We start from the raw sequence: 21,497 nt of genomic DNA on the forward strand, positions 1-21,497 counted from the left end.
GACATCATGCAGGGGGCCTGTCACCGGACAGCACATACGTCACCACACAGGGCTTTGCTCCAGTCACGCATGTGGCTGAGAGATGGCAGAGCGTTGGAACAGGGTGGCTGGCGTTGCGTGACGCCAATGCCTTCACCGTGGGGGGGAGACCCATTTGATCCTGGGTGGCCCCCAATAGTAGACCACGTGCGCTGAGGATACGGAGCTCTGAGATCCCAGTCCCGGCACCGAGATCCCGGTACAGAGTCGTGTTCATCCCGCTGCAGGAACACGATCCCCAGGAGACCACAGAGCAGCTGGGATGAGGACATCCCTTCCCTCGGCCAAATGTTCCACCACCAAATTGCATTTATGAAGTGCCCACATGCTCTAAGGAGCCCATAAACACTGGAATCTGGCGCAAGGGCTTCCTCCTTCCCGCCGGAGTGTTGCGAGGGCCCCTCTGGACCCTTGGGCTGTGGAGGTCGTGCATTTGGCCCGTTCCCCCAAGAACCTCCTAAATGTTCTTCAAGAGGGGCTGCATTTCCTGACGTGGAGTTGGAATGTTCCAGAATCCCCTGTGCCGTGCTCGGCTTGGAACAGTTATTTATTGCCTGGGCCTCTCATTCACTGCTTCTCTCACCGGTTTGAGATTTTCTTCTTTTTCTCCTCACAGCCTACATATGTATATTCTCAACGAATCTGTGGACTGTCCGAGAGGTGGAACTTTCTCTGCTGCCTTTTGGTCTTCAAGGAACTACCTATCACCCTCCTCCAGAGGAGGAAGAAAAAGTGGGGTTTTTACTCTGGTTTTCTCACTCTGTCATACCTGCTGACATTCCATTTTTCCTCTCCTGAGAGTAAGCCCCCAGTGTTCTGCCTGAGTGGATAGACCCTCCTTCTTTACAGAATTTGAACTTGTACTATTTTTAGCTCCTTCATGAATCTTCCCTTTTCAGAGCACCTGACGTGCTGCCTTCTGTGGGAGGGGTCTCCCCGCTGCTGACTTAGGACTCACCATCCTTGGGTCGGCAGAGTCAGCTCCCAGTCCTCACTGGTTTGAGGTTTCCACGTTTCCACCTGCTGGTGACTCTTTTCTTTCTTCTTGGCAATTTATACCTTTAAAAACCCCAACTCATCCCATCACTTCAGTGGGGAGGTCTCAGGAGAGCGTGGGGATAAATGTGGATCTGCCACCTGTGCCGAACACGGGAGAGTGGAGAGGAACGTCACATCCCTTTGTGGAGTTAGCTCAAGTTAGGCTGAGCAACCCTTAGCACTTCTTACCATCCTAGTGCTCACATTAAACCCTTAATTGGTAAGCCTTATATAAGGAATATTGCAAACTTCCTGAGAAGTATGTAAAACACCCATAAAATACTTGCATACCCATCACTGAAATTGAGCAGTTAGCGTTACGCCAAATTTGCTTCAGAATAGATTTTTCTTTTTAACTTTTTACTTTAAAATAATTCCAGGGCGCCTGGGTGGCTCAGTGGGTTAAGCCGCTGCCTTCGGCTCAGGTCATGATCTCAGGGTCCTGGGATCGAGTCCCGCATCGGGCTCTCTGCTCAGCAGGGAGCCTGCTTCCTCCTCTCTCTCTGCCTGCCTCTCCATCTACTTGTGATCTCTGTCTGTCAAATAAATAAATAAAATCTTAAAAAAAAAATAAAATAAAAAAAAATAAAATAATTCCAGACACAATGTATTTTATTTTATTTATAAAAATAAATAAATAAATATTAATAAATAAATTAATAAACAAGTTCCCCATTCCTCCATATCCTAGTCAATATTTGGTGTTACCTGACCTGATTTTTTGTACCTGATGGATGAGAAACTGTGTATCATTTTAAAGATTTGAATTCCCTTAATATATCTGAGGTTCAGCTTCTTTCAGTTTTTGCTTGCCCCCAAATCACTGTATCTAGCCATGGCTCTTGAACAATAGTTTAGTTGGGTATAAAATTCTAGGTTGATGATGATTTTCCCTCCGCACTTTGGGGACCTTATTTCATTATCTTCTAGCCTCTGTTGTTGCTGTGGAGAGATCTACTGAAGATGTTTTGGAGATAACTCAACTTTTTCCTTTGGTTAATTGTAAGATTTTGTCTGTCCTTAGTATTCTCTAGATTACTGTGGCTTGTCTAGATATGAAGAGGTTTACTTCTCTGTTGGGGATTCACTGGGATGCTTGAATTCTTTTTTTTTTTTTAAGATTTTATTTATTTATTTGACAGAGAGAGATCACAAGCAGGCAGAGAGGCAGGCAGAGAGAGAGGAGGAAGAAGGCTCCCTGCTGAGCAGAGAGCCCAATGCGGGGCTCGATCCGAGGACCCCGGGATCATGACCTGAGCTGAAGGCAGCGGCTTAACCCACTGAGCCACCCAGGCACCCCGGATGCTTGAATTCTTGAACTGATATACAAAGAGCCATGTATTTTTAAATCCATTCCAGAAAACCCCAAGCCATTATCTCTGAAATTAAGAGTTGGATGTTTAACCAACAAAGCCACACAGGTGCCCCTGTTCTGCCATTTTTTGTGGTGTGCTTATCTTCATCACAGCTTGTTTGCCTGAGAATCCCTTATAGCCTGGATTGTAGAACCGTTCTATTGCAGTTTTACAAGCTACTTTTGAGTATCACTGGGCAGGAATAGATTTTTATGTTAATTTCTTGGTTTGTGGATTTTTGAGATAAATTCGGACCCCAGACCCACACAAGGCATGGGTTTCAGGCTTGGCTGTATCAAGGGCGATTTTTCTGATTAAACCCAGGTAAGGGGGAGTCACTTTATTATTCCCTCCCCATGCTGACTGGCAGGTAATCTTCTCACACCCCTTTCATGGAGATGGCAGCCCTTTCTCATTTTGTGGGCCCTAAGAGCATTTGATTGTGAAGATCCCACATGGAAGAAGCCAGATTACTGAGATGTTAACCCACCTTCAACCCAAAGCCAGTTACAGTGCCCTTTCATATGGTGGCTCCTTGATTTTAGTTTCCTCTTTACTCTTACAAGCCTCTCTTTTCTTTTTTGCAAACTCAACTATGCATTTAAAATAATTTTTGTTATATTTTATCCAGCATTTCTACGTGTTTGTAGCAAGAAGTTTTTCTTATTTTCTATACCCCATCTTGCTAGAACCAAGGATCTCTACCTAATTTCCTTAAGCCTCAATTTCTCCCTTGCTGAAGTAGGAAGAAGTTTGCTTTCTACAAAGGCTTATCAGGACTAGGTAAGGGTTTAGGTAAGTAAATGGTACCTACTCAGGAAATGTTAGCCATAGTGATTGTGTTGTTAACATATGTGTTTTCTCTTTATTGATATTTCTGTGTGGCCTAACTGGAAGGCTTTGAAAATAAAACAGCTAATTTTTTTTTCATGAAAGTTAAGATCTTTAATCGTGGCAGATTTATCCTGAGAAGGAGGCGGAAGGAAAAACAATGAAACTAAAAGTTTGTGTTCACAGGTTATGCCAGTCATTGCTAATCTCCTATCATCCTATAACAAACCTATGTTGTAGGATGTTGTAACAGTCAGGATGGACCAGGTGACCCTTTGGTAACAAAGAGCCCTGAGATTTCATGGGGTTGTTTCTTATTCGAGCTACGTGTCCAGTGTGGGTCGGCAGACGGTCTGGCATCACAGAGCTCCTTAGGGCTCTGGGTTGACAAAAGCCCCATCATCTTGGAGCCACGCCATCTGCAATGTGAACCTTTCATCACCTCAACCTCTCATAACTTCTTGGCCCAAACTAGTCATGTGGCCAACCAGTCAACTCTAGGGAGGCAAGAGAAGAAAATGGGATATTGGGGGACTGCCAGAGGTGGAGTAGGCAAAAATAACTTTTCTCAGACACCTTTCCCATTCTTTCTCAACTCTCAGCAATGCTGCTAGGTAGCTTTGCGTGGGAAGAAACCAGGGTTCAGAGAGGTTAAGGAACTCACGCAAGAGGCTACACCTTCTTAGCACAGAGCCAAAATTTTAAATTCTACCTTCTGATTCTATATCGTGTATTTCTACTGGGGTCAGGGGAAGAGAGCCAAGACACACAGGGAGGTGAGAGAAGCCCAGAGGTCAGCCCTGGGCACCTCGGTGCTCACAGGCAATGCCGTCTTTCAGAGTGAGCCCCCAGAGCAGGGCCACCTGCTCAGCCTTCCAGGTGACCTGTCAGCCGCTTGGCTTTAGAGGCTGGTCACGCCCTGCCAGGCATCCCTTCCTAAATCTGGCCTGAATGCTGTGTGATAAATGCGGGTTTGGGTCCTCCACGCTTTGGCTGTTGTGTGCGGGGGCCACCACGCCTCCCTGGGACATACACTGATGGACCAGAAAGAACATGGTTCTCATCACCGTAGCCTCCTTCTCTGTGCAGCTCTGCAGCCTGTCCTGAATTCTATCCACTGAGTGGTGGCTGCCTTCGATGACACAGCTGTTTGGGCCAGGATGCTGGGGTCTTCTGTTCTCATTTCTTTGTCCCCAGCATCCGGGATGGGACCTTGCCCTGAAGAGGCTTTAGGAACGGCTCTCCAGAGGGACAGGGCCTGGTCCGGCATCCCCGAGAGCAGGTTGCTACAAACCTGGAACTTCAGGGGTCATGGGGATGGGACAGGGGAGGCTTGAAGTGGTTCCAGGCCTGGTTGCTGCCTTCGGGTGACTTTGGGAGGTTACATCCTTTTTCCCAGCCTCCGACTCCCATCTCAGATGGTGGGATACGGGGCTAAGTGATATCAGGGGGTCTGAGATTCTATGGGCTTCTGAGATCCGGCATCACCTTCCAGGCCTGGATGACTCCCAGGGAAGATGGTCGGGGATTGTTGGTCCCAGGGAGGAAGCAGTTGAATTCTCAGTGCCACATCCCTTGCAGAACCCGAGGCCCTCTGGGTCCTACCCCAGGAAGCTGGGTCTTGGGGTTCACAGGCCAGACTCGACAGAGACCTTGAGGTGGGGGAGAGGGTTGGGGCTCTGACTGAGCTGGGATTCCCCTCCACCCCCTGCCCCGGCCTCCGCCCAGGCGGCTCTGCAGGGGGTGGGAGGCTGGAGCCAGTCCCCACCAGCCAGCCACTGACTGCCCCTGCCACCACGGCAGCTGTGGGGAACAGGCCCCGGGCTGCATTTATAGAATTCCTGTCTGCAAAGGCCATGCAGTTGTCTTAGATTAGCATACAAATCGACATTAGTGTAGTACATCTGTTGTTAATCCACATCCCGGTGGAAGGGAGATGCCAACACGTCCTTTATTAGGCACGTCGAACCCATAATGTCCTTTTTTGCTGCCTTTGTCTTCTATCAGCGTCCGTAATGGGTTCCAGGATGTCTTTTATTTTGCTAAAGACCACGTTTCCGCCTGCCTAACAGATCAGAACATAATGGATTCCAGGATGTAATTTATGCTATGCTGGAATCAGACTCTGTACTATTAATTCTGAAGCCTTTGGCTCCAGCGAGCCCGGAGCCCTGCGTTTGCCCCCGTGGTCATCAGACAGGCACCACGACCCCAAGCCTGGTCCTTGGGGCGAGAGCGGGGAAGAGAACGCAGGCCCACAGCTCCCAATTAAGAGAATTCCAGGCGGGCATGGGAGAGGAACCCCGGGGGTGCTGGGGGAGACAGAGGACACTGAGATGTGGGGCTGGGAGGTGGGTCATGGACACCGGGACATAGATGATTAGCCCCTGGTGAGGAGAACCAGGACTCTGGTGTCTGGGCATGGCGTCGGGGGAGTAGGATGAAGCCCCAGGGAGGTGCTTCCCAGGGAAGGGCAAAGCCAAGCGAGCGAGGACATTGCCTTTGGAGCCACCAGGCATGGACTCAAGGCCGAGCTTGGTGACCTGAGTCCTCACTCACCTCCCACCCTGGGATGGCCGCCCACCTTCTCCGAGGTGGACATTCCCTGCCCAGACTCTAGAGCTCTAGAGAGACATAGTTAAGGGTGGATATGTACAAGGTCTGGAGAAGTCCACAGATTTTGTTCCTGAGGATGGAGTGGGGGTCGGGGCACTGCCTAGCTGGTCCCCAGATGGGGTGGGTCCCCTCCACCTGATCGCTGAGCAGGTGAGCAGCACTGTAGCTCGCCCATACGGAAAGTGACTTCGTGTGAGAGCGAGAGAGAGCGCTGAGCAGGGAACCCTATGCGGGACTCGATCCCAGGACCCCAGGATCATGACCCGAGCTGAAGGTGGATGCTTAACCGACCGAGCCACCCAGGTGCCCTGGTTTCGTGTGATTGAAATTGGGAAAAAACACACCTAAAATAAAATTTACTGTTTTAACCACTCTTTGGTACACGACGCAACGGTATTAAGTCTCTTCTCGTGATGGCGCGGCCGTCACCACCATCGGCACGGCCAGGACTTTTCCATCATCCCAGTGACACAGCAGACTTTTAAAAGAGGGAGAGAAGTTTCCTCTGTGTCTGGTGAGGCTCCTCCCCACTCCTGGGTTCTTTCCACCCTCCCTTGTCTCTGAGCCATTTGATGGCTCTGTAAAGCTGTTCGCCAAGGGAAATAATGCTGGCAATTCTCGTCCATATTCATGTCAATTAATCGAGTGAGTCTGGAGGAACGTGGTTGGTTGGTGGCCCTGGGGATGGGCCCGGTTTGCATTTATTTGTAAACCCAGCACCGAATTCCTCATTTGTCAACATCTTGTGGTCCCCCGGGTTTTCTTTGAACTGCTTGTAGCATCTCTGTTCCCTCTTCTTTCATGCGTTCAATAAAATCTTGGACACGTGTTCATTTTATATTGTTACGAGAGCCGTGGTTTTCTTCCCTTTTGTTAGGATGTGCCCCGAATTTCTGCGGAGTTGAGGAGCTTGGTTTAATCCCTGGCACTGTTCAGTCAGTATCACACTCTCAGGCAGGGATGGAAAACGGGTGTCCCCAGCAGGGCTGGAGGTGCCCCGTGCCTCACCGTCACCCCTCAAGGGGACCTGAGAGGGGCTTACATCCAGCGGATGAGAAAGTCACAGGAGACCCCTGAGTGGGGGGCAGAGCAGGAGACCCCCTCAGGGAGCCTGGGCTGGAGTTGGGGGCTGGCTTAGGAAGGGCATGGCCAGGGGCCTTCTTAGCAGTTAGAGACCAGCTGGGAAAAGAGGTGCCAGATATAGTCTGTCACTCTGGGAGTGAATGACAGCAGTCGGTGCTGGAGGGAGCCCCCCCCCCAGACCATCTCTCCAGCTTACCCTTCTTGCTGCTGAGGTCCCACAGCCAAGCTGGGACCAGCCGGCACCGAGCACTTTCTGCCTACCAGCAGCGCCCCCACAGAGATGTCCCATGCTCTCCTGATGACCCTTGGGAGGTCCCTGTGAGATGTGGGTCGGGGCCCTGCCTCCCGTTCAGAGGTAAACCCTCCCCAGCCCGAGGAAGGTCAAATGACGATCCCAAGGTCACAGGGCAACCAGATGCGCAGTGCTAGCCCCCCCCCCCCCCCCCCCGCCTCTAGCCCTATCCTTGTAGAGACACCCCAGTGGCCCCAGTGGAATGAACAGCGAGGATCCCCCCACACACACACTCCTAAAACTGGGAGGACAACAGGCTTTTGTTTGGTTCTGAAGAAAGGGAGTCATTAATGAGAAAACCAAAACAATAACAAGCATTTGCAAGGGAAATGTAAGTAGAGCCGGCTGGGTGGCTATTAGCTTGGTTGGGGGTGGGGGGATGCATCTGTAGGGGGGTGGGAGGGTGTTGTAGACTTAGCTTCCTTCCCAGCTGCCTCCAGTGGGTAGGTCACCTTGGGCCCGAGCCTGGGCCCCTTCCAGGGGCTGTGGGTACCACCTGCAGTATCCCCCCTGCCCTCCACCCCCAGTCTCTGTGCCTCTGCTAGCTTCAAGGCCATGCACTTGTCTGGGGTCATCATGGTCAAGCGGAGACAGATCAGAACCTCTAGGTGTCTGAACCTGGGCTCTCTGAGCCCCACTGTCTTTGTGCATAGAATGAGGACGGTCATGCTTTTCCCTGCAAGGTGTCAGCCGTGCGCCAGAGCTGCCTCGCATCCTCACTCACCGGAGCCGATTTTGCGCGTCACGCCCCACCCCCGTGGCATCCTGCTGGTGGCTTCAAGTAAGCCCCCGTGGTGGGGAGTTAGGCCGAGCAAGTGTGCAGACTCTGCAGAGGAAGGATTGTCCCCCACACAGCCCGTTCTTAACCATTCGCTGGCATGCCGCCGATGGTTGTGCAAATGGGTGGCAAGCATTTTCATGCCAGGTGCTTGTTCCCGAGGGGTGTGAGGACTTCGGTGTCACGGGTGTCATGGGATGTGAGACCACAAGGTTTGAATGGGCTGCCTGACCCCCGCCCCCACCCCAACCCTGTGCCTGCACCCCCCCCATCAGCGCAGATGTTGAATTTAAGAGGGTAAGATTTGATCTCCTGTGGAAATGATATTTCTTGCTCGTTCCTTTCGCCCAGACAGCGGGATCTTTCAGGAAAAGGCTTCTCTGTTTTCTCTTAAGGAAAAAGCCAGTAGATAGAAATGGTGTGGTAAAAATAATACGGATAGCGAGGGGAAGCTTGGGTGGCTCGGCTGGTTAAGCATCTGACTCTTGGTTTCAGCCTAGGTCATGATCTTGGGGTCGGGAGATGGAGCCTCGTGTGGGGCTCCCAGCTCAGTGCGGCGTCTGCTTGAGATTTTCCCTCTGCCCCTCCTGGTCTTGCTCTCTTTCTCTGTCTCTAAAATCAATCGATCAATCAATCAATCAATCTTTAAAAAAATATGGGTAATGATGGTGACGTTTTGTCACCATTTCTTGGACAGCTGCCAAGTACCAAGTGTCAGAAAACTATGGCATTTAGCCTCCAACAAGGCAGACCTTGTCATCCCCTTTCTATGGGGGAGAAAGTTAAGACCCAGGGAGGCATGGTCACGTTGCTCCGAGGCATCCTGGGAGCGAGTGGCAGAGCTGAGGTCGCACAGGGTCTCTCCGAGTCTGGAGTGAATCCCTCCCCTCTGCACTGCACTAGGGAGTGAGAAGCCCAGACAGACCAAACAGGCCCTTACCCTCACCCTGGCTCCTCCCAGAGCAGCCTACCTCCCCTCCCTTTCTCCACTCGTCTCCTCTCTTTCCCTCCCCACCAAACTGGCTGCTCCTCTTCCCCCCACCCCTTCATCCAAACTTAGGCTGAACTGCTCCCACCCCGTCCCCTCTGTGTTTGCCCAGCAAGCTCTGCTTATCTGCAGAGGCCCAGCTCAGAAGCCACCTCCTCTGTGAAGCCCCCCCTGACTCCCCGGTGGGAGGGGCGGGGCTGCGGGGGTGGCTTGCCCCCCCCCCCACCCCCGGTCAATGTTGTCTCTCCACCACGGGAAGATGGCAGTTCTTCCTCAGTTTTGGTGCCGTGACCCCCTCCGGCTGTCTGCTGAAGCCCGTGCTTCACTTCTCCAAATAATGTTTTGTTATGCCTTATGATTTATAATATTTATAATGTCTTACTATTTATTTCCCAGAGTCATGCATAACACAATCGATCAGGATCACACATGACTGCAGAACAGTTATCAAAAAAACTTTCTAAAGATACAAATGACACACGGAACGTCCTCCTTTGCCAACACACAAATAGCAAGATCTAACAGTGGGCCTGAGGACTCCCAGGATTTCAAAGTCGTGATGTCCGTGAACGATATTTCTAGCTAGCAGCGACAATCGTAATGTAAAGTCTAAGAATTCCGTAGAGAACAAGATATAGGCACGGCTTCTTCTGCTTTGTCGTGGCACCTGTGGTGACCACCTTCCTCATGGAATGAAATGCTACATTTCAGTTAGAGGCAGATGGAAATAAAGACGTGGTTCTCTTTCCCGTCACTGTTCGCAAACTTCTGATTGCTCTCCTTGCGTCAGGGACAGAAGGGGTTCCTTGAGGGCCAGGATTGGGTTTTGTCTGCATTTCTGGTACATCGAGACACGCCAGGTTTGGACCATGCAGACACGCTGAACAGAGCATGCAGAAGGTTTGTTGAATGGACGAATGAGTGAATTAAGATTAAGTAAAGGAAGGTGAGGCAGGGGGCGGGCCAGCCTCCTCCCCCTGGGTCCTCCAGCTGCGCTGGTTTTAATCACCTGAACTTGACTTGGCTTGGCCTGGTCCTGTGATAGAGAGCACATGTTCCCTATCTGCTGAAGGCCAGACCTGTGTTTGTCAGGTGCTGCCTAGCACTGGCTGTGGCTTGTCTCATCTCTAGGGCGAAGGGACTGTGCTCCTTAGACCCAGGCTTCCCCTCTGCTTCCAGACCATTCTCCGGGCAAATGTCGCCTGAACAAGCTGCTGTCATTTTAGAAATGAATTGACCTGATGTTCTTTGGGCTCTCCTGAGAAAAAGGTAGCGAGTGTTGTCTTAAAGAGGCTTTCATTATCCACTGAGAATGTCTGGCTATCAGGGAGCCATCCTGGAAGAGGAGGCATCAATCCCAGCTGTCAGCCCTGCTCTGCACTCCCGGTTATTTTGTGTTCATCTTACTTTGGCTAACCTATGCTGGGCTGCTCATGTACCAGGCACTGGGCTGAGTGCTTTATACACATTTAATCATCACTGAATCCAAGAGACAATCATGAGAGATGGAGATCATTCCGTAGAGAAGAAAATTCATCTCTCCATATGGACAGAAGTTGGAGAGTTTGCCGGAGCTCACCCACCTTGTAAGTGCCTGGGTTGGGGCTTAAGCCTAATAACCTGTGCCCTGGGGCACTGATCTCATCGGCAGACCCTCTGAATGCTGAATGCTTGAGGATCGTAAGGGGAACAGCACATGCAAAGGCACGGGGGCCAGTATGGGGAGAAGCCAGTGGTTGTTGGTATGGAGCATGGGCACTTGGGTGGGGGTGAGGCATGTAGGGCTGGACACGGCGATGCTGCCCACCCAAGCTGGCTTGACCTTGGTCCTGTTGGCAATGGGGAGCCATTGAAGGTTAGTGAACAGGAAAGTGAGCAGAGCTCAGATCTTGTTTCAGAAAGACCTCACTGGGATGCCAGCAGGAGGATATCAGAGGTGGGGGACGGGGCCCAGGGACAGTGGGGGTCCCTGCTCTGCTGTTTCCTTCATCCCATGCACCCATCTGAGATGAGCCATGGGGATGGTGGAAGGGGGATCCTGGGGCTTCTGGTCCAGGAATTCCCCTCAAGCTAAGGCACTTCGTTTGCCTTCTAGGAAAACTAAACCCGGGGCTGCCTCCCTTGCTCGGTTCCCTGGTGCCTCCTGAGAAACCCCGTCCTGGGGGCCATCAGAGGTGCCGGGGCGTGAATGAGAGGAGATCCGCGATGGGGAGCTTGGCGAGCCTTGGGCAAGCATCCCAGGTCTCAAAGCCCGGTTTCCTTATCTGCAGCATTCGTGGCCTGCTTGAGATGCCACACCTCCCTGAGTTTTTCAGGATGCTGGTTTGAGTTCAGAGCGAACTCTCTCGAAGCCCCATGTGTTAGGGTGCCCCTTGCCGTCTTTGTGCCCGGCTTTGGAGAAATCCGGGTGGACATGTTCCCATGACAGTCTCTCGGGGTTTTGGGGTGTTTGTTTTTTGTTTGTTTTTGTTTTTTTGAGACATGGGCTGCAGATGGATTCTTTGGGGTTTGCAACCTCGAGGGAGGCCGAGGGGTAGGCTGGTTCCCCGTGCACCGCACCCCCGAGGATCTGCTCTCCAGGGAGCGCTCTGAGGCACCGGTGTAAGCCGATCCCTGCGCAGCCACTGCGCATTAATGAAAGTTTTGACAGAGAGATTTCATTTTGGAGCTCACATTCCCTGAAGGGTTTGTAATAATTGCACTTGAAATGGAGCCATTCAGCCTCAATGCTTTCCAGATTCGGGGAGCAGAGGTATGCTTCTTCCTGGGAAGACCAGGCTGGGGAGGTGGAGGCGGGGGAATGTGCTGCCGGTGGGAGTCCCCAGCCCCTCTCTGTGTGGATGGTGGGCCCATGGCTGGCCCAGGACTTTGTGTCCAGAGCTGTGATCTCCATGTCCTTATGGCCAGCTGGGGGTCTGAGTCACAGACTGGGGACAGATTGGGGGCTCCCGACCCCTCCCCAGACTTCTTCCTTGCCCTGAGAATGGTGATCTGTTCTCAGGTATGTGGGGCTTTTCCCCAACTTGGCTTCTGCCTACCTGGAGGTCAGCCACTGTGCAGGGCAGCTGCTGGCTTCCCCCACCTCTCTGGCTGCCTCTGCCACAGCCCCCTTCTCTCTCCACCGCAGGGCCTTTGCACATCCTGTCTCCTCCAGCTGAAATACTCTCCTGGTGCACTTTCCAGCTGGGTGGCCTCTGCACCTTGCCTCCCACTTTGCCTATTCTTTTCCTCTGCTTTATTTCTCCCCATGGCGCTTATCACCCCCAACAATACCAGCGCCATATAATCAGCTTAATTCTTATGCTAATTACTCTTCTCTGCTGGCATGTAGATACCTCTAGGGCTTTGTCTCCTGTGTTTCATGCTGTATCCTGTTACTCCAAAAATACCTGGAGAATGAATGAATGGACGAATGAGTGAGTGAATGCATGAACACAGCAGGACCAGACATCATGAAAGGTGACCTTGTGTCACAGATGGCTTAGAAGTGAGCAGCAAGGCCATCAGGGAGCCCCAGCCAGATTCAAGGAAGCTTGCTTGTTTCCCGCGTCGGTCTGTATCCGTTTCGCTTGAAGTCTGTTCTTTGCTAGACCCGACACACACGTCTCTCATCCCGCTCCTAAAGGCATAGGGAGGGAGGCAGGCCTCCACAGCTCCCTGTATCCTGCAGGTGTACCCCTTGGTCTGGGAGGAGACAAGACCGGAGGATCACCCCACTTTGCAGATAAGGCTCAGAGGCTAAGGAAAGTCTGGTCAGGGTTGACACTTGGGGGACCAGACAGATCACTGAATCTAATGCCCTTCCTTAGAACCCCTGATGTGACCCCAGGACTAGAGAAGGGACCCACTGAGGCAGCTTTGGGGGAGAAGGAAGCCAGGGAGGCAAGCTGATCTGGGTTCAAGTCCAAAGGATGGCAGTTCCCAGCAGTGAGACGTGGGCCAATCACATCACCTTCTTATGTGTAAGATGGAGCTAATCATGCTTTGCTCACAGGATTGTCGGAAGGACAAAATGACATCCTATTTATGAAATCGCTGTACAGACCGACGAGCCCTATGCCAAACAGAATTTCGATGAGGGTCCTCCGCACTGATGTGATTGTCATGGTGGGAAGCTGACCTTGGCTCCCACCAGCACAGAACGTTCTGGTGACAGCCAGGTACCTGTAGGAGGGAGGCCTCCTCCCTGCTTTCCTGAATTTTCTGTCTCGTGACAGGCGGACCCTGCGGATGTGGTCACATTACTGTTCCCTCCATTCCCTTTAAAACGTACCCAAGCAGGGAGCCTTCCTTCTGCTCTTGGGCAGAAACTGGGCTTCCCCATTTCCGGCCCTTCAGTAGGTAGCAGCAACTTTGATGGTCAGTGACAGTCACAGACTCCGTCTCTTTCATTAACCAGATCTGTCTGCTTCCACGTCGCCATCAAAACCCTCAACCTGCTTGAAAGTGAAATCCGCCCCCTTCCCCACCTGGGGCCAGCAGTGGGCTGGCTGCTCCGATGGGGTGGGGCTTCTCGCCTTCTCTGTCCCTTCGCCATTCCAGACCCCCATCCCGGCGAGGGTGAAACCGGGGTCCAGGGTGGAGGCAAAGCTGGGAGGGCGGGAGAGTGGCCGCTCGTCCTACGCACTTTCCCAGCTTCTGCTCTTGAGGCTGCCGTGCCTACAGCTGCCCTTTTTTGGGGGGGACACCTCCCCCACCCCAAGTGCCTGGGGCCAAGGCATGCCTTCCGACAGTTGCTTCCGCCTCCTGGAATTTGGGGGCCCCCCTCTGTCTCTTGCTAAGGCCTATTTCTCTGTGATGGGGGGCGGCAGCTGAGATGCTGCCCCCGTCAGCTCACTGCAGGCACACCGCCCCCTCCCCACCCCGTATCTGGCCCAGGGCACTTAGCCACATGTCCTCTGCTCCAAAAAGCTCCAAGAGCCCGCAGGACCATCCTTTGATTCTTAGTTCCACCACCAAAGTGGCCATCCAGCCGACCCCCCACCTCCTGCACTTCCAGGGCGAGAGTCACCTCACCAGCCTCCTGTACCCTGTCTTTGCAGGAAACTCCCTTTAGGCTGTATAAGTGACCCCACAGCTGTCCCCTGAAGGCTGTTCTCCAGACTGGTGAGGCAGGAGCCCGATCCCAAGTCACGCCCCTTGCTCTTGGAGTAAACCTCCAAAAAGGCTCTCAAAACCCTTTTATTACCTTTGATGGGGCAAGTGGTCCTTGGTCTCCTACTTTGATCTTTCTGCACGATGGCTTCTTTCTAAATCGACTTGGGTATCTAGCATTTCGATGCTTCACCAAAACTCCCAGCTGAGCATCCTGGTTCCTTATGAAAATGATAACCTTGGTTGGCGACTGATTTCTCTGTTCGGGGCCCCGAGTGAACGCTGTGCAGATTTTCTGCAACTCCATGAAGCAGGCCTTGTTATGTTACATGACGTGACGTTCTACTACATTCCATATGAATACATCATATGCACTTATATAACATATCACACCATATAATAATACATATAATATGGTTGCTATTCCCACTTACGGATAACAGAAGCTCAGAGAGGCTGAGTCTCAGAGGATCCCAGAGCCCCAGTGGGAGTTGGCATGTTTGAGGAAGGTCTCCCTATGCACGGGCCGGCAGACATGCCCAGGTCTTGGGTACTAGGGACGCAGAACCCCATAGAAGGGCGGCCCAATGGGCATGGAATTGGGCCTCGTGGGCTGGTGGCATCTTCCCCAGGTCACAGTGAGGCCCAGTGAGCCCGACCTCATGCGGAGACCCCTGATCTGGGGAGGAAGGGGATCTTTTGACAGCAAACACTATGATCACAGATGTGCAGGGAGCTCCTTTTGGGTGTTTGGGTCCCCCTCCGAGCCACAGCTGTCTTTAATAGCCCTGGCATAAGTCAGTCACCTGCGGTCACGGGTCCAGCAGCCTGGGCTCCAGACTTCTGGAGGGGGCCCCCGGCTTCCTTAGAATCACCTTCTGACTGTCGGAGCTGGGCCTCGTATTCGGAGGTGCTTTATTTTTATTCTTATTAAAAAGAAAATTGCCCTGCTCATCTAAACGAGACTGTTAAGTATTGCTTAGGAATCAGAAATAAACCTGCAGGATTAGGGAGGAAACAGGGTGGTGGCCACGAGGGCCGTTAGCCTGGAGACCCGCCCCCAGCCCCATGCCTGGCCCTGTGCCAGCTCCCCCTGCCACGCTGCTGGGTCTGGAGGGGTCCCATGCCTCTGCAGGGGTGGGGTGGGGGCAGGAATGGGAGGGACTGCAAGCTCAGAGGTGACGCCCCCTGAAGGTGGCCCATCTCAAGTCCGGAATCTTCCAGCTTCCTCTTCCGCTGACCAGACACCTCCTCCAGGATGCCTTCTCTTGCTCTGTTCAGATGAAAGCCAGGCTCTCCGGAGGAGCTGCCCCTCTCGTGGACCCTTGTCACTCTGTCTGTCTGTGCAGGCCCGGGGTCCCCAGCTCAGACTCATGCTCTGTTTTGTCAAGAGGGTCTCCGGGGTCATTCCCATGGTGCTCAGGACAGAGCCCCGTCCCAGCGGTGCTCAGACTCTTGGGGGTGCGTTTGTGTTCATGGGTGTGTGTATCTCACGAGCAAGGATGGGCTGTGTGTGTGTGCACGGGCAGTGTGTCTACACAAGGTATGTGTGTGCACGGGCTGTCTATATGCCCACAGTGTGTGTGTGTGTGTGTGCTCCGCGGCCCTGTGTGTGCTGGTCGTGTGTGGGCACGGTGTGGGTTAGGGTTAAGTGCATGGTTCTGTTTTAGCTCAAAGCAGCTCTCTAGAAAAGTCCACATGGGATAGGTCATATATATACCCTGCCAAAGCCTTAGGAGTCATTTGGCCCCATCCCCCACCCTTTGTTCAAATGAGGAAACTGAGGCGCAGAGAGAGGATGGGGCATTCCATGCGAGCTGGCTTCTGACTCTGAGACTGCTTCAGAGCTGAAGGCTGGGGGCTGCCAGGGAGGGGACAGGGCTTGGGCAGGAGTTGGGTTGGAGCCCTGCTATCCCCCAGGGACCCATGAATGGGGCCTTGCAGCTGTTGCCCGGAAGGGCGGCTTGATTGGGAGCCCCTTTTCCAGGCCCAGTCTGGGTGGGCGGCTGAACTCATGAGTTCTTGGCAAACTACCGCTCCCCTTGGCGTGCCCACCAAGTGGCTGTCCACCCTCCTCTTGGGTCCTTCTAGGGATGGGCACTCCCTCCCTCTGTCTGGGGGCAGCCCTCCCCAGAAGGGCCCCAGGATCAACAGGCCTCTGCCTCCTCCTCCTCCCCAGGGTGGACTGCCCCAGTGCCTTCTGTGGTTCCCCGGGGCCCTGCCTGCCTGTTCCCCCAGAACTGCTTTCGTTGGCACACTTAAGGACAAGGCCAGGGCCAGGTGGTCCCTCCCATTTTACAGCTTTTTCTTTTTTTTTTTTTTAAAGATTTTTATTTATTTACTTGACAGACAGAGATCACAAGCAGGCAGAGAGGCAGGCAGAGAGAGAGGAGGAAGCAGGCTCCCCGCCGAGCAGAGAGCCCGATGTGGGGCTCCATCCCAGGACCCTGAGATCATGACCTGAGCCGAAGGCAGAGGCTTTAACCCACTGAGCCACCCAGGCGCCCCTTTCATTATTTCTTCTCGCATCCATGATGGGGTCTCATCCTGGGGCCCTGGAAGCGGATCTGTGGGACTCCCCGCCCCCCCCCCGCCCCTTGGAGTAGCAAAGGCGCTAATGAAACAAAGAATCCTAAGAAGAGAACCTCAAAGCCAGCAGTGGGGACTTGTCCTTCAGCCTGAAATCGGGGGCGTCGGTCAGGGCTGAGAGCAGTGAGGCGGCCCCCATTCGAGGAGCTGGGCTGGGGAAGGTGGTGCCGTGTGTCTCCGTCTCCTCTCGATGGGGAAACTGAGACCCGGCAGCCCGGGGCTGGAACCGGCACATGCTGAAAGTGCCATAGGCTAGACCCTCCCTCCCTGCCCCTCTGCCTTGGTTCTCTAGAGGGACAGGACACAGGGTCAAAGCGGACCCATTCAGAGCCTTTCGGACAAATGTTTGAGAGTCACCGATGGCCCGATCGTCAGAAGCCTGTGACTTCCTTCCTGCGGGCTTCGATGGTTGCGGGCCTGGCCACCTCCTGGAGTCCTGGCCCGACGGTGAACAGGCATATTGTGAGCAGGTGTGTGCTGTCTGCAGGGCTGCTCGCAGTAAACCAATGCCGAAAACCACATTAAAATGAGCCGGAGGAGAGGGAATCACTTTGTAACATGCTTTATTTTATTTTATTTTTGACTTGGAAAGAAGCATGGCTTGGCCTCTAATCAAAGAATTGGTGGGGGCCTCTCAGCAGAAACCAAACCGGTCCTGGGCCAGACGCCCCCGTCAGGCCCCTTCGGACAGCAGCTCCGGCCCGAGGGCACTGAGGAGGGGCCCCCAGAACATGGGTGGGCGGCTCGGCTGGTCCAGAAAACTAGAGATAGGTCCTTAGTGCCAGCTCTGTGTCCACGGTCTCCAGGCTGTGGGATCCCGTATGTCTTCCTTCCCACAGTGTTCCTGGGGCATCAGGACTCCCTTTGTTCCCAGAACCAAGAACTCTTTCATTAGTCAGCGGGCTCTGGAGGCCCCCGTGGAGAGTGTATTTAAGGATCATTTTCGCACAAGACGGGGAGGCAGGGACTCTGCCGAGTCCCACGGTGGTGGGATGGAAGGGCTTTCTGGCTTCACCTGACTTGCTCCAAGACCAGAAGAAGATCCCACTCTGTCCTGGGTTTCTTTCCATAGCTCTGTGGGATGTCCTGGACCAGGATAGGACCATGATAGGGTTCCCAGCGAGACTGCTGGCATCCCCGATTGATGGGTCACGTGTGGAGGTTCTTCCTGTATGACCGGCCACCCTTGGGCTGCCCCTCTTAGATCCCTGCTCTCCCCTCACCCCTGCAAATCCAAGCCAACTCATCACCACCCTTTGGAGCCGCTGCTGACTCTCCCTGCTCAGTGATGAGCCAAGGTCTATCAGCTGTTGAAGCCAGAAACCTCAAAGCCTCAGGGCTGGCCTCTCCCCTGCCTTCCTACTTCTGGGGATCCCCAAGTCCTGCTTTTACTTCTGTCTCTACTGTCCTTGAACCCATCCCCTCCTCTCTGCCCGTTTCTTCGTTTCGACCTCGCTCACCAATCACCTGGACCACCCCAGCTACCTCCCGTCCAAAATGGAAATTAACATTCTCTTCCCGGTTTCAGACCCTTCTGGATATAAGCCAACGGCATCCCACTAGCGTGTGTTCTGTGTCTTTGTGCAGGTTAGGAAGCGGTGCCCCTTCCTCAAGGCTCTTGACTGCCATCTGCTGGAAAGCAGGTGTAATAAACCCACCAATCTATGATGTCTGGGTGGTGATGGCGCCCCCTAGGGTTGTGCGTGTACAGTGTCCTGAGACCAGACATCTCAAGGCGTGAACCCTCATGTCTCCCACCCCTTATGCCCACTCAGAGCTTACCCTCCAGTGGTATTGAGCTGTTTGAGCCATGGCAGTTAAGAATGTGGACTTGGGGAGATGCATTCAATCAGTTTCCTCATCTGTAAATTGGACGTAATAATAAGACCCTTACTGGGTGGTTGTGGGGATTTGATGAGTGAATACTGTAATCGGTTTAAAATAGTGCTCAACGGAGGCGCTGGGTGGATTAAAGCCTCTGCCTTTGGCTCAGGTCATGATCTCAGGGTCCTGGGATTGAGCCCCACATCAGGCTCTTTGCTCGGCAGGGAGCCTGCTTCCTCCTCTCTCTCTGCCTGCCTCTCTGCCTACTTGTGATTGGTCTCTGTCAAAGAAATAAATAAAATCTTTAAAAATAAAATAAAATAGGGCTCAACGCACAGAAATCCTATATTAGTATTTTTCTTCTATTATTTTTCTGGCTCACTTCTTTCCTTTGGTGTGCATTCTCCCTGCTGAGAAATGTCTCTTTCCCACCCTGTTCTGCCTCTTTGATTGGTCATACCTCCAGACTCCCCAGTCCCTGGGTGACCCTCAGACACGGCCCTAACAAAAGCTGTTCTCATCCCTTAGATGTCCCTGGGCTCCCTGCCAGTAGGAATGATGCTGGATTTGGGTCTGAATCTTCAGGCCCCCAAACTTCCCAAAGCTTGTCCTGAAATTCACCTCGACTCGTTTTGAGCATTTTGCTATTTTATCCCGATTTTAAGCCAAGTAGCCATTAAATGGGATCTCAGTTCAAAATGGTAAAATAAGTTAAATATCTCTTAGTAAATGTCCTTTATTTGGTAGGTTAGCTCATGTACAAAAGGAGCTAAGGGGGGGCGGGGAGAGTGAATATGAGAGAGGTGGACCCTGAGAACTCAGGGTTGAGAAACTTGCTCACGGCCCCTAGGCCGGTACAGGGTGGACCTGGGATTCCAGCTTGGCCTGACTCATTGCAGGGAGAGATGGGGAAGCATCTGGTCTGAGGGCTGCTGACCCCTACCCTGAAGTCCTGGGACTGGGAATGCGATGGGGCTGGGTGGGTGAGACAGGGCCTGAAGCCCCAGAGCCACAAAGCAGGTGTGCAGTGGGAAGGGTGGTTCTTGGGACTTTTGCCCCTTGGCAGCTGTGGGAGCTTACCTTGGGAGGAAAGAAGTGAAATGGCCATCGGTCATCACATCAACCTGAGGCTCAGAAGCCTGTGTTCAAGGCTCAGCTCTGTAGCCTGCTGTGTGGCCCCGGGGGCATTGCTAACCTCTCTGAGCCTCAGCTTCTTGGCTAGTATCCCATCTGCCTCAGGCTTGAATGCAGATGGCTGGTGAGAAAGGCTATCCATCGGCCCCAAAAAGAAGCAGTGCCTTGTTGCGGGAGGGGAGGAATTCACTAGTGAGGTTGACAGTTACCTTTTTTTGAAAGGAGATGGGGCTCCTGGGTGGCTCAGTGAGTTACGCCTTGATTTCTGCTCAGGTCATGATCTCAGGTTCATGAGATCAAGCCCCAAATTGAGCTCTGTGGTCAGTGTGGCATCTGCTTCTCTTCCTCCCTCTGCTCCTCCCCCAACTCATGCTCTTTCCCTCTCTCTCTCTCTCAAATAAATAAATAAATAAAATCTTTTATTTTTATTTTATTTTTTTTTAAAGATTTTATTTATTTATTTATTTGACAGAGAGAAATCACAAGTAGATGGAGAGGCAGGCAGAGAGAGAGGGAAGCAGGCTTCCTGCTGAGCAGAGAGCCCGATGCGGGACTCGATCCCAGGACCCTGAGATCATGACCTGAGCCGAAGGCAGTGGCTTCACCCACTGAGCCACCCAGGTGCCCCTAAATAAAATCTTTTAAAAAGAAGAATAAGAAAGGGGATGGAAGCCTGGGAATGAGGGATTTACATATCAAACTGTTAGTTTCAGACCAAGACCAGGCTGGTACAGCTTGGGCTGTTTTCAACTCCTTTTTTTTTTTTTTTTTTTTTTAATTCAAGTCCCTGCGTGGGACTGCATGGGAGTCTCCGAGGCTTCCTGTTCTGAGTTGTAATTGCCATTACAACTGGCGGGGGCCAGCTCGGAGTTGGCTTTTCCTGTTGAGAATTGTCTCCCCTCCCCGCCCCCATCTTCTGGTGGTCCTTCCCTTCCTCTTTGCTTTCGGGAAAACCGTGAGGGTCGACGAGGCCTCCTGTAGCTCCTTTCGCCCACAGCCCTTATGTGGGAGCCAGGCTTGCAACCTGCAGTTCTCGAGTGGGGGTGGGGGAGGCGACTGCGTTTCTTCCGCACACCTTCTGGTTGATTTATTCTGCAACGCGAAAAGAATTTGCCCAATAAGTTGGAAATGAAATCCCCAAATTGGGCCCAAGTCTCTGCTGTGTTGCCAGGATTACAGTTCTGTTGGGCAGAGGGTTGGGGGGTTGGGGGGTTGGGTGGGAGGGAGCTGGGGGAGTGCACTGGGATTATGGCAGTCCCGAAGATGCCAGAATTGTCAAACCTTAGCAGATGCTCACCGCACACCTCCCTTCCTCTTGACATTGCTTGTTGGGAACCTGTCCTTTCCCTTTCTTAATCAAGGAAGAAAACTCACGGCGATATGGAGCATTCTGGGTCCTGCTTAGCGTGGGTATGGTGGGGTTCATGCTCCTCTGCTCCTGTAATTCTTACTATAGCCAGGTGAGGGCAGTAGACTGGCCCCTGGGACAGGTAATGGCACACAGCCTTGCCCAAAGGCTGATGTGGCTGTCCCCTGGGAAGGGTTGGGGAACTCCTCTCATCTTTGCAATATCGCAAGTTCAATTTTCTCCAGCGGCTGGTGGTTTTCATCCTAGAGACGCGCGATTCTTTGCTTCATCTTCTGGAAAGCCTCAAGCCAGGCAGAGTATCAGCCTCTCCAACCAATCGTCCCCCGGTTCCTCCTCTGTAAAAGGAGGGACCGAACTGGACAGTAGGCAATGGTGTTAACATTTTGGGGGTCGTGCGTCTCCTACTCTGAGAACTGGCTGAAGCTTCAGAGAGCGTTTCCCTGCAAACTTGCCCAGGTGCAGAGAAC

At 52.8% G+C, this 21,497-nt stretch overlaps 1 protein-coding gene across 2 annotated transcripts in view; it reads left to right on the forward strand.

The window, feature by feature from the left end:
* The window catches only part of COL26A1 (collagen type XXVI alpha 1 chain), a 123,439-nt gene that overhangs the window by 68,807 nt on the left and 33,135 nt on the right, over positions 1–21,497 (forward strand). The window lies entirely within an intron of this gene.

This window comes from Mustela nivalis, assembly GCF_964662115.1.
Source record: "Mustela nivalis genome assembly, chromosome: 19".
Lineage (NCBI taxonomy): Eukaryota > Metazoa > Chordata > Mammalia > Carnivora > Mustelidae > Mustela > Mustela nivalis.